Source organism: Canis lupus, chromosome 1 (genome assembly GCF_011100685.1).
Source record: "Canis lupus familiaris isolate Mischka breed German Shepherd chromosome 1, alternate assembly UU_Cfam_GSD_1.0, whole genome shotgun sequence".
Lineage (NCBI taxonomy): Eukaryota > Metazoa > Chordata > Mammalia > Carnivora > Canidae > Canis > Canis lupus.
In genome coordinates, this window is record NC_049222.1 from 95,583,678 (window position 1) to 95,600,494 (window position 16,817).

General features: G+C 45.5%; 1 long non-coding RNA gene across 8 annotated transcripts in view; it reads right to left on the bottom strand.

Annotated features, from left to right (window-relative positions):
* Nucleotides 1–16,817, bottom strand: part of LOC111097000 — a 41,904-nt gene that overhangs the window by 9,126 nt on the left and 15,961 nt on the right. For 4 of the 8 annotated variants that reach the window (XR_005354310.1, XR_005354307.1, XR_005354306.1 and 1 more), the window contains 2 exons: nt 9,887–10,023; nt 7,029–7,371 (listed from right to left, as the gene is read on the bottom strand). This is a non-coding gene — a long non-coding RNA (uncharacterized LOC111097000). Of the gene's footprint in view, nt 1–7,028; nt 7,372–8,703; nt 8,852–9,886; nt 10,024–16,817 lie in introns of those variants that run through there. The other 4 variants (XR_005354305.1, XR_005354308.1, XR_005354304.1 and 1 more) reach the window with 2 other exon arrangements.

Consider the following 16,817-nt stretch of genomic DNA (forward strand, 5'->3'; position numbering starts at 1 on the left):
ATGAGCCCGTCTTTGCATCCCTCCCTGCTGCTCACATCTGTTGTTCCATGCGAGTCCTAGGCCCAAACGTCATTGCCAGCTGGCCCCTCTGCCTCACTTCAGGGGTGAAAAGTCTTACCTTAAGCCCTGGTATCAAGTGCAGACCCCTGTCCCATACAACACATGGTCCCTGTTGCCTGCGTGGGTAAACTGATGAACACAATCTGGCAGCACTGGCTTCATGACTTCAGTTTCTCTCTCTGCCTTTCCTGCCTCCCTGTCCCTGGCACTGTGGATTTTGTTCAAGAGCAAGCCCATTTATCTTTGCTTTACTCTCATGTGCTTTATCCAACAGAGTTGCATATTTGGAGCAGAGAGGATTCATCTGCGTGTTAATCTACTGATTCATTTTTATTGGAATTCCCTTGAAACTTTCTAAAAAATATATGATTACAGTTATTACCTTCCTTAAAAGTTCTCAAGGAGTTGTTTTGAATATAAAAACAACACTTCATATAACGATATAAAAGGGCTTCTCTGTTTTTATTTTGCAAGAACCTCCCTTGAACCTTTTCTGTCGTTCATGTTTTAGAAAAATCCTTAAGACAGTATCTTTGAGTATACATAACACACGGCTAGACACAAGAACACATCTAGAGCCATTCCTGGCATGTGATGGCCACTCAGTAGACATTAGTGGCTATTGCTGTTTTTGTATTTAGCCAAATGTTACTATACAGGTTATCTCCATTTTTAAAAAAAAATGAGATTTGAATTCATGTCACTTCTTTTCTTTTTTTTTTCCCCCTCACTAGGTATTAGGATATTCTAAATCTGTCTTAGCCCTGAGGGTCATAAAATAAACAGATTGCAGGCACATTTTCAGACCCACTGTTCAAAATTCTTATGTATTCACCCCAATACCATTCCTGGCAGACACGACTAATTGATCACCGCATATTTCTCCTCTGAGTGAAGATGAGGCTCCAGGCAGCCACAATCAACCCATCAGATTTCATAAAAGGAATGAGGACAATTTTCCATCCCTGCCCAAAATACATGGCCATGGGGTGACTACTTAAGGGAAGCAAATGGCTTCTTTTCCAGAGTCTCTCATTTTCAGAAAGTTTAAACCTGTGGCGTAGTTTAAAAAGAACAAAATCTGAAATAATGGATTTTTCCCAATGAAATGAAAAGTTACAGTTCAATCATGAATTCTTCCTTTGAGAAAATGCTGTCTAATTTGCTGTCTAAAATTACTGATTATTTTAAACAATTTGAAGTGAAGTAATCGGTTCCATTGTCTCCCAAATAATTGTCGAGTGGGAAGCACTGCTTAGAAGGAAAAATTATCCAGGTTACTTGGTAAGGATAGATCGTGACAAATCGGTACGACCAAAGACGACATGCAGGTCAGGAGGATGCTGTAGAAAATCAGAATTACAAGGAAGAAGCTTCTGCCCAAGGACAGAATTTTTTTGTTTTGGTGGCCAAAAAGTTAGGACCTAGGACTTCCACCCCTGACCTGCATGTGTCCTGGAATCATTGAAAGACATTTCCTGTCTCTACTAACCCACTCTGATAATATTTTGATGCTTTAACCAAATGCATTCTCTTTTTAGGTTTGCCACTCGGCAGTAACAGAAATAGGAGAAACATGGAGTAGTAGATACAGCTATTATCACTCCCAAGCTAAGAAATTATTTGTACCATAAACACGAAATCATGTTGTTTACAGAAAAACAAAACAGCCAGAAAGGACTCCAGAAATTTAAAGCAGCAATAGATGCTCCTGGAGCTTAGGTAAGAGAGTGTTCATGGAGGAGACAGAATTTGAGCTCAACATCATGGCATCACTGTTGCTGTGAAGACACGCTGCCAGACAGAGGTGTTCCCTGAAGGAGGCCACAGCTCACATGTCCAAGCCTCTCCCAGCACAACGGAAGTGCCCCGGGGTGGTCTCCAGGCCATCCACTCAACAGCTGTGGCCACCAATACAGTCTGCGCAGGTGGAGGCTATTTCTCAACCGTGGCATTTTGCCTAGTTCCCTACGACTCAGATTTTTGTAACTTTTATGTCGCGTCCCTGTTCTTGGTTGGCATTGCCCTTCCACAGGCTTCTACGCCCTGGCTTCAATTAATTTTGCTGGATGTTTCCAGGAGAGCCAAATCAAGGAGAAAATAAGGATGCTGATCATCCGGTGGGAGGAAAAGGAGGAAGGAAACTGAAAAGAGAGGTGGAATGTCACTGGACACGAGGCCTCTACACTTCACCTCCTGTCCAGAGACCCTCTGTTGACTCTGACCATTACATTTTACTCTTACTATCATTAACACTTTCTTCATGAATTATGGAGCAGGAAGGAGCATGGCTTCTAAAACTTCTTAGAATATAGCTGTGCTATCCATCGTATTTTGATTTTTATTACTGTTTCAGATCTTTTAGTGACTCCTTCTTGTCCACATTTCTTAAAATGTCATCAAAATCTCGAAATCAGTCGGAGAAGGACAAACATTATATGTTCTCATTCATTTGGGGAATATAAATAACAGTGAAAGGGAATATAAGGGAAGGGAGAAGAAATGTGTGGGAAATATCAGAAAGGGAGACAGAACGTAAAGACTCCTAACTCTGGGAAACGAACTAGGGGTGGTAGAAGGGGAGGAGGGCGGGGGGTGGGAGTGAATGGGTGACGGGCACTGGGGGTTATTCTGTATGTTAGTAAATTGAACACCAATAAAAAATAAATAAAAAAAAAATCTTGAAATCAGGCCCCTGTCTCTCTGGACCCCTTGCCAACCATTGTTCCCATAAATCCTACACATGATCCCAGGAAGTGTCTCCGGACAGACTAATTGCCCAGTGTCCTGCTTTGCTTGCTCACTCACTTCTCTGTGTCTTGTGCCTTTTTTCCCAAAATGCCCCTTCTCCACCTCGGCTCTCCCACTGCATCTCTCATGACCACGTTCAAATGTGCCCCTCCAGGTGCCCTCTCCAGCTCCTTTTGGGGCAAGTGGCCTACTCTAGGACCCTTAGAGCATCACGGGCAACTCTGTGACAGCCCTTGGCACATGGTCTGTTCCTGACACCCACCCTCTGTTATCACCTCTCATCCCTCAGCACCTGACATGGGTCAGGCAAGAGGAGACACTCATTAAATGCACGAAATGAAGTAATAAGAAACGGAACAGGCACAAATGATATCATGGCTCACTCCTAAGATTGTACACTTGTGCTCAATCCAAATATCTCTTTCCCATCTCTTCTATCACAGTGAAGAGGTAAACTCGCTGCTTTTTGCATCTTGGTGTGGCTCTGAATTTCATCAAAAGGCCTGAGCAGTGCTTCTGGTCCTCCGCCCAGGGCAGCACTACTGTGTCTGTCACTTACTAGTACCTCTCTGATGGTCCTGAGAGTCAGCCTTTACAGCACAACCTGAGCTGGAACTTTGCAAGAACATCGTAAAAACTGTTTTACAAAGGGGGGAGTATAAATCTTAAAATGAGTTTGATTTTTTTAGAAGGATGTAGTACGCACGACAGAGTCACCTCACAACCAGCATATGTTCATGAACACGTGGAGAGTCAGTGAGCTGAAGGCATGAAATCATGATAACCTGTTCCAACCCCAAATGTCCAAAATGAAATGAACATGAATTTCATGATGTTAACTATGATTTCAGCATGTTTGAATATGCTCAAACTTTATACAAAGAAACAGCAGTCCTTTGTCATTCTAGAGAGGATTCACTCAACCTCAGAGGATTGTGTACCCCTGTGTTTCTGTTTTTGTTTTGCTAGTGGTGAAAATACTATTAAAATAAAATACCCAAATTCTTAAAAACTTAGAGAAAAACAAATCCAGTCACCATGATTGCCTGGTTCTACGTCTTTAAAAATATGTGTATATGGGTTTGCTTTCAGATGAAAAGAAGGCAAAAACATAGAATGTGTAAACAATACACGTGAGAATACACTCCACGGATAAGTAGTCCCTGTTTCGGGGCTGAGGGTTCACTCAAATGGCATTAATTCACTTAGGAATTCAATAAATGGGGGATCCCTGGGTGACTCAGTGGTTTAGCGCCAGTCTTTGGCCCAGGGCATGATCCTGGACTCCCGGGATCGAGTCCCATATCAGGCTCCCTGCATGGAGCCTGCTTCTCCCTCTGCCTATGTCTCTGCCTCTCTCTCTCTCTCTCTCTCTCTCTCTCTGTCTCTCATGAATAAATAAATAAAATCTTTAAAAAAAAAGGAATTCAATAAATGTCACAGGCCAACTGTATGTACAACTAGCAAGTACCACACACAATTTCAGTGGCTCAAACAAGGCATTATCTCAGTTTCGTAGGTCAGGTGTTGAGGAGGGCTTGACGGGGCTCCGCTCTGGGTCTTAGGGGCTGAAATCAGGTGTTGGTAGGAAAGTACTTACTCAGAGATTCTGGGAAATGAGGACCTTCTGAGCTTATTCAGATCATTGGTAGAATCTAGTTCCTGTGGTTACAGGCCTGAGGACCCTGGTACCTGACTGGGTGTCCCCTAGAGCTCACACTGTGCTCTCTAGAAGCCACCCATACTCGCTGTCACCGGGCATCACCCACGTTCATGGCCGGCAACACTGGGTCAAATCCTTCCAGTGCTTGGACTCTCTGACTTGTCCTTTTCCCTTTGTCTTCTGCAATCCCACCAAGAAAGTTCTCTACTTTCAAGGGGTCCTATGGGTGGATCAGGCCCACCCACATAATCTCCCTGTTTTCAGATTAACTATGCCATACAGAATGATCACAGTGGGTTATGTCACCATGTTCAAGGTTCTGGGGCTTTACTCTACTTCCCAGACCCATGTTCGAAGCACAGAATGCCTGCATTGAGGAGAAACCTGGGAAATACACTTTTAACTTTACACCTGAAGCATAAATCCTGCCCACCGAGAACAGATCTTTCATTTAAGTCCATCTAATAATAGAAAATACATTATCTCACCTTTTGACGGATTCGGTGATTAAAAAATAAGAAATACTACGATGACATTTGTTCCCGATAAATTTTAGCTTTCAAAATCGAATTTAATTTTCTTTTCTGGCACAAGGTAGTCTTATACTTTTTTCTGTCTTTTAATGATCCTGTGACTTCATTTCTAGACAGTCCACTGTGTCATGTCATCCTTGAAATACCCAGTATCTCTTGTATAATACAGCCAACAAGGAATCCAATCCTCTAAATGTGGCCCCGTTCTGTATAGTTTATAGATGTTTCTAGGTGTTTTCTTTCCTGCTACTAAAATGTCTTTCCTTTTGAAATTGTACTTACTTCCAACTCAGAGTCATGCATTCTCATGAGAAATTAGTTTTCTGAATAGGCTTCTAAAAGTTTAGAAATGGGGCTCCTGGGTGGCTCAGCGGTGGAGCGTCTGCCTTTGGCCCAGGATCTTAGGATCAAGTCCTGCATCGGGCTCCCCGCAGGGAGCCTGCTTCTCCCTCTGCCTATATCTCTGCCTCTCTCTCTCATGTGTCTCATGAATAAATAAATAAAATCTTTAAAAAAATAAATAAAAGTTTAGAAAAGACCACTAAAAACCAAAAACAAAGTATAATTATTGTAAATGGTTTCCTGTTATTGAGCATTACTACATGATTACCACTCTTTGTAGGATGATTGAATACTCCAGAAAGCATTCCAAATATCACAAGGGCTCCCAACACTCTGGGCTCCTTTGAGACCCTTAAAAGGAAACACACATAAGTAAGCAAGTGAAAAAAAAAATGTTGCCTGGGAGAATTCTGTGAGCACAGGTGCCCCTGTGGGTAAACATTTGAATATCCAACTATCCAGAAAGCCCCAGGTAAGCCTCCATGGCCCAACACCCCACCCCGGTCCTGAGTGGATAGTGCTGAGCTGGGTGGAGTGGGTTTCTGCGGGCCCAGAGGTTGCTAAAAGCAAGAAAAAAGAAAAGGCTCTGCTAGTAAAGAATTAATAATTCAGGATGTTAAAATTAGAGAGAGAGAGAGACAAACCATGAGAGATTCCTGACTCTGGGAAACAAACAAAGGGTTGCAGAAGGGGAGATAGGTAGGGAGATGGGGTGACTGGGTGACAGGCACTGAGGAGGGCACTTGATGGGATGAGCCCTGGGTGTTATACTATATGTTGGCAAATTGAATTTAAATAAAATATTTTTATAAAAAAATAAATAGAGATTTTGGCACATTTTAGTTTTGTTTCTTTGTCCACTTTGGTTGTGAGCAATCTTAAGGTTCATTGGAAATATTAGTGTCTATTAAATTTTGAGTGGAAATACCATGGGGGTGACAATAGCTTTCTGGTGGTGAAGCTGTGTCCGCCAGCCCCAGCCAGGCAGTCTGCTGGTCTGTTTGTTTTCTTCTGGTTATTCAATCAAATACTGGGTTATAGTCCTTTCCATACATGTTTGTTCTTTGTAAAACAGCAACGACATATTGTTGCCATGCTGGATATTATGACAGGTCATTAGCATCGGTGCTCTCTGAACTTGAAAAACACAGCACATTTTCTTTTGGTGAAATCCATGTAGTGCTTAAATAATTTTCTCCAGAAATGTCCAAATCTGTTTCTAAAATGAGTAGTTGGTTTTTTTTTTCTTTATGCCATGTTATGGTTCCATTGAGGTGGGACTTTTCGTGATGGAACTAGGAGGAGGTCCCTGCTTCCCCCAGGATGCACCATTCGTGTCATATTCTGTTAATACATAGAGTGGATTGTAATCTATCATATGTCTAATTCTGAGTGTATTGGGTTATCAAGAAATGGATGCGAGAAAGAGAAGAAGGTGTGATTTACTGTCACTTGGTGAGCTTCCCAGAAATCATAAAAGTTTATGACTCTAGTGAAGGGGTATCACACCCTCCCACAATTCTTTTATGTTCACCAAATGTCAGTTGATAGAGCATTAAAAGCATGTCTGTTTTAGATCACACCACGAGGTTCAGCACGGAATTTGGAAGAGTTAAAACAACAAAGGGTTGTTGCCATAACAGAAGTCCTCTGCCTCCTTCAGGATGTTTTAAGTGACTCTAAGTTTGCTGTCCTTAAAAGTAAGGATGGGAAAATATGAAGAGCACCTACATCCAAATGCTGCAAGTGGCATTTATTCACAAGAGTTCTAAATAATTGAAAAAGAACCCCTAGCCCTTTCATCTTATCATGAGATGCATCTCCAGTGAATTTTACTTTCGTTTCACGCTCCTTTTTCTGGTACCCTTCCCTACTTACTGGATATGTGGAACTTGACAGTTTTTTGGTTTCTTTTTAAGTAGGAACATGATCTGCCAGGAGGAGGAAGACAGCAGCTTTGGGGCAGGTTCCCTGAGGATTGAGTGCAGGGTTCTGTCCTCTGCCAACAGTGTTGTGTAGATGCTGTGAAGGAAAAGAAAAGCTCATTATTAATAAGACCACAACATATTACATTTTATATTTTAGTAGAGAGGCGTTGTTCACATTTTTGAGAAGGACTGTTGAATTGGAGCTGGGGTGATCTCAGCAAGCCCCAAGAGGCTGGCTGTCAGGTTTGCAAGGACTTAATAATTGACCATCATTTGTCCAGAGGCAATGTATGAAATCAAGATGGCAAAATATCTAAGTGGACACGAAAATACCGGCTGTCTTAGTTCAGGCTGCTACAACAAAATACCACAGACTGGTGGCTTAAACTACAAGCTCTCACCTATCATATTCCTGGTAGCTGTAAGTCCAAGGTCAAGGTGCCAACAGGTGTGGTATCTGGTGAGAGCCCACTGCCCAGTTCATAGATCACTGTCTTCTCACCGTATCCTTCCATGGGGAAGAGAGGGCTCCTGTCTGTCTTTTGTGAAGCCATTAATCCAGTCATGAGGGGCCCACCCTTATGACTAATCTAACCCTAATGACCTCCCAAAGAATATCACTGCATTGGGGCTTAGGGGTTCAACATATGAATAGGGGATGGGGGACAGGACACCAACATCCAGTCCACAGCACCTGCCTATCTATACTGTAGAGGGACAAGGTCACAACCTCTAAGAGCTTCCATAGTGTTTTCAGGAGAGATCTGAGCACATGAGTCTTTTCATCTAGGATGGCCAGGTGATCCGAGCTCATTCCATGCTCTTCCCTTCCTCAAAACCAGTCTGGACCACACGCCGAGGAAACATTTTCCTCTTGTAATTCCACACCTATGGCTAAACATCCCAACATTTCAGCCCCATTGGGTTCCATAGATAGTGACCTCACACCCTGAATGTCCACACTGATTCCTCCTCTGAAGTACAGAGGTTTAACAAGGATATACGTCCCCACTATCATGTCTGCCATATGTTATTTTCATAATGCAATTCACACACCCCCAGCCTGTGGGATTGCCTTGCTAAATGCCGGAGGATACATAGCCTCACTGGAGTTGGAGGGGAAGAGGAAAATCAGTCTTTGTTACCTCAGGGTGAGAAGAAGATAGATCTACATGAAAATTACTTTTAAAAATCTCTCAGGAGGCAAATCAGACTAATGCATGAAAAGCATCCATGTATTCATTGGTCCACTTGAGACATGAGGTGAGTGGTAGAGAATTCTGACCACACCTTTTTCAGTGTGCTTTAGTAGGAGGGGATGCTGTTCAAGGGGCAGTTGCCTGTTAGCTAGAGCCCTGCCCCATGGACAACCCGAGCGCTGACTGCCCACAAGGTGCACGCAGGAAGCCTGTGTCTACCCACCTACCAAAATCACAGCTTCAAGCCCCAGATTCTGCAAAATGCACCAATGTCAACATATTCCCCAACTAAAAACATGGCTTGTTGGTCACATGATCCATTGCACCCTCTTGTCACTCTGTCTTTCCCCAAACTCCAGGAGAGGGACACTGGACCTGATAGAAAATATCACAAAGACACAAGATGACAAGCAAACAGAAGAAATGCAATTTAACACTGGGAGGGAGGGCTTTATTTTAGATAGGACAAGGTCAGAGACCAAGACAGAAAAATAGCATTTCCCTGGTGAATTTCTGGTACTCCTCTCCACGGGAGTGTTACAAATGCACCAAGGCACCATAACACATGTTATATGTCTAGGCGCAAGCTGTTTCAGATCTTTTCAAAATGATATGTGAACAATGTGATAAGCAAGTTGAACACAAGTAGCCAAACCAGTGATATGAGCAGTCATGGCTGTGGCAAGGGAGGGGTCAGCGTCAGGCCTGCTGGAGACAACAAGGAAGAGGAGAGGGTGTGAGCTTAAGAAGACTCATGCATTCACTCATTCCGCAACTATCATGGGGGTCCCCTCCTCCTAGGCTGTACCAGCGTGTGCTGGGTGTCACACATAGCCCTAGGTGGCATGCAGGTGGCACTCAGGAAAAGCCTGGCTCCACGTAGCTGTCATGCAGGTGCCCAAGCCTGGTCTCAGCTGTGCAGAGCAGTGGCTCTCACTCTGAAGGAGGGGGGAACCAATGTCTTGCAGGAGAAATGCTGCTCTCAGAATGTGGACATCCACAGTCCCCACGGGAAAAGGATGAAAGGTAGGTGAAAAATTAAACTCTACTGGAAAGGAATTGGAACACAGACTTCAAGAGTCCTAGGAATGGTTGTCTCCTTGGACCCAATAATTCTACTTCTCTGTGTAGCAAAGGAGGAATCTGAACTCCACTTCCCCCAGATTCAGCAGCTCAACAAACAAGTACTGCGCTGAACTGAACTGAGTTGATAATATTCTCCGAAATGTGAATAACTTGTTTGTGTGTAAAATTAAGTCAACCATGCCATCTAGAAATCTAAGAGAAAGCACACAGTGGTTTTCTTCGTATTCTAAAATTAGCTTTGAGTCTACCTCTCTCAGAGAGTTGATGTACATTTACAAATCACTGAGCCTTACGTTTTCCAGAGCCAGTAAGAGAACAGAGTACCTTGGGCTCATGGGGTCTGATAAGTAGACAGCTGTGTGTGAATGGAGTTGTCAGTGCTGCAAATTCCACCTTCACCTCTCTGGCTCTCTGTCTTCATATGCAGGTCATGGCTGCATGGGCTCCTGTTTCAAAAGCCACTTGGAGAAAAATATATTTTGCATTTTAAAAATATACATATTATAAAGTTACCATTAATCATTTGATTGTGAACCAAAATACCCAACATCACCTCAAAGACCAAGACTCTATCCCACCGAGGCAGGAAAAAAATGAAAATCCGAGTGCATTTCTCTCACACTCCCTGTTCAAGCCCAAATCATTTTTTTAAGCAACTGCCAATTTGTTCAGAACTAAACCTGACTCATCTTACCACATGGTTTGGTTTCTCTTCATTAGTTTCTGAAAGAGATTAAGTGACAGGTGCTCAACCAGGACCTTTTGTACTGCTTTTGTGATAATCAATGGAGCCTTGGTACAAGAGTAGGATTTTAGAAAAGGAACAAGAATACTCTGTTGAGCTGACAGGGAACTCCTTTGCACCAGAATGAAGGTATCACTTCAGAAAGGAACCTGTGTCTGAGAAATACATTCATGGAAACAAAGTGCAGAAGCCGTAAAAGAAAGGGAATTCGGGACACCTACCACTGAAACAGTACTTAAGATGGCACCAGACATGCCATCTATTCCCTGATGGGATGGCTGATACTAGACAAAGAACAAAAGCACAAACTGAAAAGACTCTAGTCAATTTAAAATGTCAGTGAGTTGTTTGTTGCATGCTGAAACTGCACAGCAAGCCTTTTATTGCCTTAGAATGTAGGTCACTGTGACCTTGCTGGAGGCCATGGCCATGCCACCCAGGCAAGGCTGAGTCCTTGGGTAAAGGATCCAGAGGGGGGATACCTGGGTGGCTCATGATCCTGGGGTCTTGGGATCCAGTCCTGGATTGGGCTCCCCCCAGGGAACCTGCTTCTCCCTCTGCCTGTGTCTCTGCCTCTCTCCCTCTCTCTCTCTGTATCTCTCATGAATAAATAAATAAAATTTTAACAAATAATAATCCAGAGGAAAGAAAGATAGATACAAGCTCATAAACTGGAGACTCCAGGAAGAATTGTCAAGGGGTTGGTTACAGCCTGGACTGGAAGGTGGGAAGAGCATCCTGACCAAGGAGACTCACAGGACCAGAGGTGGGGTCAAGAGATGCGGGTCTCTAAGGGGGTCAGTGGTAGGGACCCCATCGCATGAGACCTCTGAGGTCAGCATGCATTCCGCTAAAGAAAGTCTTACTAGAGAGCTAGCAAGGTAAATTCCATCTCCAAAGGAGCAACTCGCAATAGACCCCTGGAAGAAGAACCCGCATGATATTGTGATTTATAATGAGAAACATCCATCTGGTCTTCATCTCCAGTTCTGGCATGGAGCTCCTAAAATCTTGGAATTCCCTAGATGATAAGAGCAGTAAAGGTGTCTTGGTATTGATAACAGATCCCTCTCAACCATGAGTTTATGTTAACGTGGTGACTTTCAGAAAGCACAGAGGGGTAGGTGCTGGTTGCCACAGAGAGTACTTAGACCTTTCAGCCCCAGCCCCCCAACCCTGAGGAGGGGGGAGAGGCTAGACGTTGAATCAGTCACCCATGGCCAATGATTTAATCAATTTTACCTAGTAATGAAGCCTACATAAAAACCCAGAAGAGTGTTTTCACAGGGAATGGATGTGATAAATCATCTGTAATGCATTTGGAGAAGTGTTTATAAACACTTGGAATAACAATATTTAAAAAGTACTCACCACTTAGTATGAAGTAAACAATATTTTTTTATGTGAAGAGATGCATTTGACATTCTGTGATGCATTAAGATAAGTGTTAAAAACACATCTATTTATGATGGTTATGAGTGGTTTTTGCAAGTTACTTTGAGAAGAGTTATTTCAGGGAATGGCAGTGATAGCAAACAAAACAAAAACAAAAAAACAATTAAACCCCAAAGGACTGGGGGAGCGTGGGTGGGAAGTTTGGAGACCTGGCCCCTGAAGGGAGCCTGGAAGTTCTGCGCCCCTCCCTATACCTGGCTCTATGCATCTCTTCCATCTGTCTGTTTCTGAGTTTTATCCTTTTATAATAAACCCATTCTCCAGTAAGTAAAATGTTTCTCTTAGGTCTGTGAGCCATTCCAGCAAATTCATCAAACCCAGGACGGGGTTGGGAGAATGGCTCATGAGAACCAACCTACAGCCAGAACCAATCAGTAGCATAAGTGATTAATATCTGATGCAGGGTGGGGGCCAGTTTTGCAGGATTTGAGTCCTTAACCTGTGCGATCTGATGCTGTCTCCAGGTAGATACTGTCAGAATGAAGCTAATCGCTTGGTGGTATGGTAGGGAAACCACACAGCAGAACTAGTGTCAGTATCTGAGTCTGGAGCCGCTCAACAAGCCGCTGCAGTGGCCAGGAGGTCCTGGATGCTATGTCTGTCATCGGGTGCCCCACCCACCTACACTTAGGTAACGCACAACTGCATGAGTCCGAAGGCTCACACAAATGACAACCGGGCTCTGACGTCATGAGTCCTACCTAGGCCATCCCTTAGAGAGAAGTTGAAAACAAGGAGCCAAACCATTGCACTGTTTGGACTTCACTGACCCAACCAGCTTCCCGTTCCTCACATGCTGCCCCTAGAGCAACAGAGAAAGTGCCGCTCGGATGCTCACATCTGCCCACAGTAATTCTGAAGCTTCACAATGAGGAAAGGCACCCAATTCACTCCCGGGGGCGGGGGGTGGGGTGGGGAGTGCATGACGTCCATAGGCAGTCAGATACATGTTGCCTCTCAAGTTCGCTCTAGAAACCACCAGAGATGCCTGACCATTAATACAGATGCATCCCAGAGTCAGCTGGGGATCTGAAACGGGAGCTTCATTGGAGATTTAGATGGATTAACCCACAGGGAACAGAATACCAGCCAACCCAGAAAAATGAGGGAGCTCTGGGGAGAGGGCTTGTCACGGGAGAAGGAAGCAGAGAGGTGTTCCTAAGCAACAGTGAGGGGGAGGGGCAGGTGCCAGCCCTCAGAAGAGGAGTTTTCATGAGAGGAACCAGAGGCAGGTGGAATGGTGCCCCGCACAGGCTGCACAGTCACTGCCCCAGAGCTGGTGACTCATCATGCCTAAAGGGCACAAGAAGTCATGCAGACATGTGCTTCATATGTGACTCTTCAAATGCCCCCATTCATCCTGCTGAAAGAGGGAGTCCCACGTCGCTTTCCAGGGAGGGCCGAACACACAGCACCCCACACAGGACAGATGAGACTGACAGCAGCTCATTAGCCACATACACTCACAGTGGGGAGGAGGATTGCACCCGGCCCCTGTGACCCGCAGGGGTGCTGGGGGGTGACCCTACCTGTGGGGGTGAAGATGGGGGGAGCATGTGGTTAAGCCATCTGAGCCCCTCCCGATTTAACCCTATATCAAGGCTGCAAATGAAACTGAGGTTCACTGTTAGGTCTCATAGCACCATGACCCTAGGAGGAGAAAAGCCCACCACCGGCAACGTGGCTCAGAAACATCATCTGTTCAGACTAAGAACTGGCTACCCAGGGCACCTGGGTGTCTAAGCCGGTGAAGCATCTGCCTTCAGCTCAGGTCATGGTCCCAGGATCCTGGGACCCAGCCCCATGTGGGGCTCCCTGCTTGGCAGCAAGCCTGCTCCTCCCTCTCCTCCCTGCTCATGCTCTTTCTTGCTCTATAAATAAATAGATAAATAAATAAATAAATAAATAAATAAATAAATAAATAAATAAATACTTTTTTTGAGAAATTTTTTTTAAAAATTAGGGGATCCCTGGATGGCTCAGAGGTTTAGTGCCTGCCTTGGGCCCAGGGCGTGGTCCTGGAGTCCCAGGATTGAGTCCCACATCGGGCTCCCTGCATGGAGCCTGCTTCTCCCTCTGCCTGTGTCTCTGCCTCTCTCTCTCTCTCTCTGTCTCTGTCTCTCATGAATAAATAAATAAAATCTTTCTAAAAACTTAAAAAATTAAAGAGGAGAAGAAGGAGGAGGAGGAGGAGAAGAAAGAGAAGGAAAAAGAGAAGGAGAAGGAGAAAGAGAAAGAGAAGGAGGAGTGGCTACCCAGGTCAGCGTGCGTACACCTGGGAATGTTCCATCTTCAGGCACACCTCTGCTTGGCTGACCGTGACCCAATCCTCAGGGGGGGTAAAGTTTGTCTCATAAAGACATTTTGGCAGGACTTCTTTCCCATCAAAGGGAGGGAAAGGCCACCAGGGAAAAGGCTGGAAGAAACAGGAGATAAGGCTTGATTGTTCAACAAATTTAAATGGTGGTGTTTAGGGACAAACCAAACCAAACCCTTTAACTTGATCTGGGAAGTAGCTGTTTGTAATAAACGGTTATTAACATGCTCTGATCAGTTTTGTTTTTAAAATGCAGTGAGTTGTTAGTAATAGGGTGGATGTGAAAAATAGTTTAAACCTTCTTCCTGTGTCTGAGCCCGTGTCACCACCTGCACACAAAAGGCAGCAAGTCCTCGGCGGTGGCCAGCAGCGGTCCCCGAAATGGTGTCGTCACAGGGAGGACTCTCGTTAGCTCTGATGCACCTGCTGTCCTATTGTCATTTCTTTTTTTCTTTTTAAGATTGTATTTATTTATTCATGAGAGACACACAGAGAGAGGCAGAGACACAGACAGAGGGAGAAGCAGGCTCCCTGCGGGGAACCCAATGCGGGACTCAATCCCATGACCCCGGGATCACGCCCTGAGTCAAAGGCTGATGCTCAACCACTGAGCCCCCCGGGAGTCCCTGGCTTGTCCTATTTTCAACAAATGTTTCCCACTTCAGTCCCACTTCAGTCACTGCCTACATACGCAGAGGTTTTCAAATGAAACAGATTCCGTGAGACGTGTGCAAAGGACCCTTGAAGACGCACAGCTTCCTGGAGACGCAACCTGCTCCCACGTTGGTGTGGCTTTCTGCACTTGGGGTGTCCGTGCCCCCTCGTGCCAGAGTCCCCTCACACCCCTGCTTCTCTCTCCACTTTGATCTTGCTCTTCTGCCTCTGAGTCATTTGGCAGATCTACCTACCTGGTGACAAGGAAAAAGAGGCTGGGAAAGCCCATTTTCCTCCCTCCCGGGCTGGCCAAAGGGTCTGGGAACTGCAGTGGGACGCTGAGGTGGGCAGGGACTCTGCCTGCCATGTGCCATCCTGCTCTGCCAACCTCCTTGTGCGTCCTGGAGGCCGGGAGGGCGCTCCCCACCCAAACCCTGAGCCAGGCCAAACTGAGTGGGGACGTACCCGTGTGACCGGCCAGTGGCCTGCCTGTGAGCCTCCGTGCAGGGCAGCCCCCCTGTGCCCCACACTCCAGAGCCTGCCCACCACTGGCACCCGGCTGGTTTCAGCAGGAGGAGCAGGCTTGAGTTTCAGGTCCCTGGTCTTTCTATGACTTCTGCTTAGGGAACCAATTCCCTTCACCTTCCCCCATTCATTTGCCTCCTGTCCCAGGAACTGGGGGAGCCAGCTCCCCCTCCTGTGCCTGTAACAGCAGCCACTGCCTCAGAGGACCCTGTGTCCCCCGTGTTCTAGCAGTCTTTCCACTGCCGGGAGGTCCTGTTCCCTGTGAAGCAGCCTCCTTGGGTTGCAAAACCAACCCACATCCAGTCCTGCCTCCCTGACGCTGGCAGGGACGGTGATATGGACCCGAGCCTGCCCTCTTTGAAGCCACCTCTGAGGATGTGCCACTGAGCCCACCCCATCCCAGCGGCTAACTTGCCTACCACCACCACTCCCCCAGCCCCAGCCAACCACTGCTCTGCTTTCTGTGATGTAATTCAGATGTATCTTTTCTAGAATTTCATATAAATGGGATCACAGTATATATTCTCTTGTGTCTGGTTTCTTTTGCTCATCAAAATGTGTCTGAGAAAGCTCTGTGGTTCCACACACATCACTTTGTCCCTTTTGTTGCTGAGGAGCCTGTCACTGTGTGGGGAGACCACACTTCACACCCACTCACCTGCTGGTGGACAGTTGCATTGCCTCTTGGTTTTGGGGTGGGGTTTTTGCTTTGTTTTTATTATTTATTCATGAGAGACTCACAGAGAGAGGTGGAGACACAGGCAGAGGGAAAAGCAGGCTCCCCGTGGGGAGCCCAATGTAGGGACTCGACCCCAGGACCCCAGGATCACATGCTCAACCGCTCAACCGCTGAGCCACCAGGGGTCCTGCACTGTCTCTTGTTTTTTGACTAATATACTTAAAGCTGCTATAAACATCATGCACAAGTCTCTGTGTGCATGCATGCTATCATGTGTCCAGGGTAAATACCTGAGAGCAAATGGTGGAGAATGCAGTAGCAGAGAGTTTACTTTTTAAAGCAATTACCAAACCCTTCTCACAAAGTTTATGAAGATTAGGAAGAAAATCTCACAGCAATGGGGAAAGGATTACAGAAATGATGTCAATGATGTGCCAATCAAATTGAGCCTGGGTGAAAACAGGGTGGGCTTCCCGGGGCAGGTGGCATTTGTGCAGAGATGCAAGGCATGAGCAGGAGTTTGCCAGAAGGAGAGGGCTGCTGAAAAGGAGACGCTGCAATGTGCAAAGAACAGTGTTCAAGGCTGGTTTGAGTTGCAACAAGCAATTTCCAGACAGAGGACTCTTAGTCATTGTGCTTTTGCAACACACACCGAGCCAGTACTCATTTTTAAATTAAAATTATTCAAAATGTGTTGTTCGTATTAACCTAAAAACAAGTGAGTATCAGGGAAGCAACCCGAGAGCCAAGGAGAAGCATAAAAAGTTAACAGCAAACCCTTGTTTACATGGAAACTGAGTCCCAGGGAGACAGAGGAGGACAGACAGCAGCAGGGGCCCCCAGAGGCTCCCCTCCTCTTGGCACTGGTGCAACAGCACAA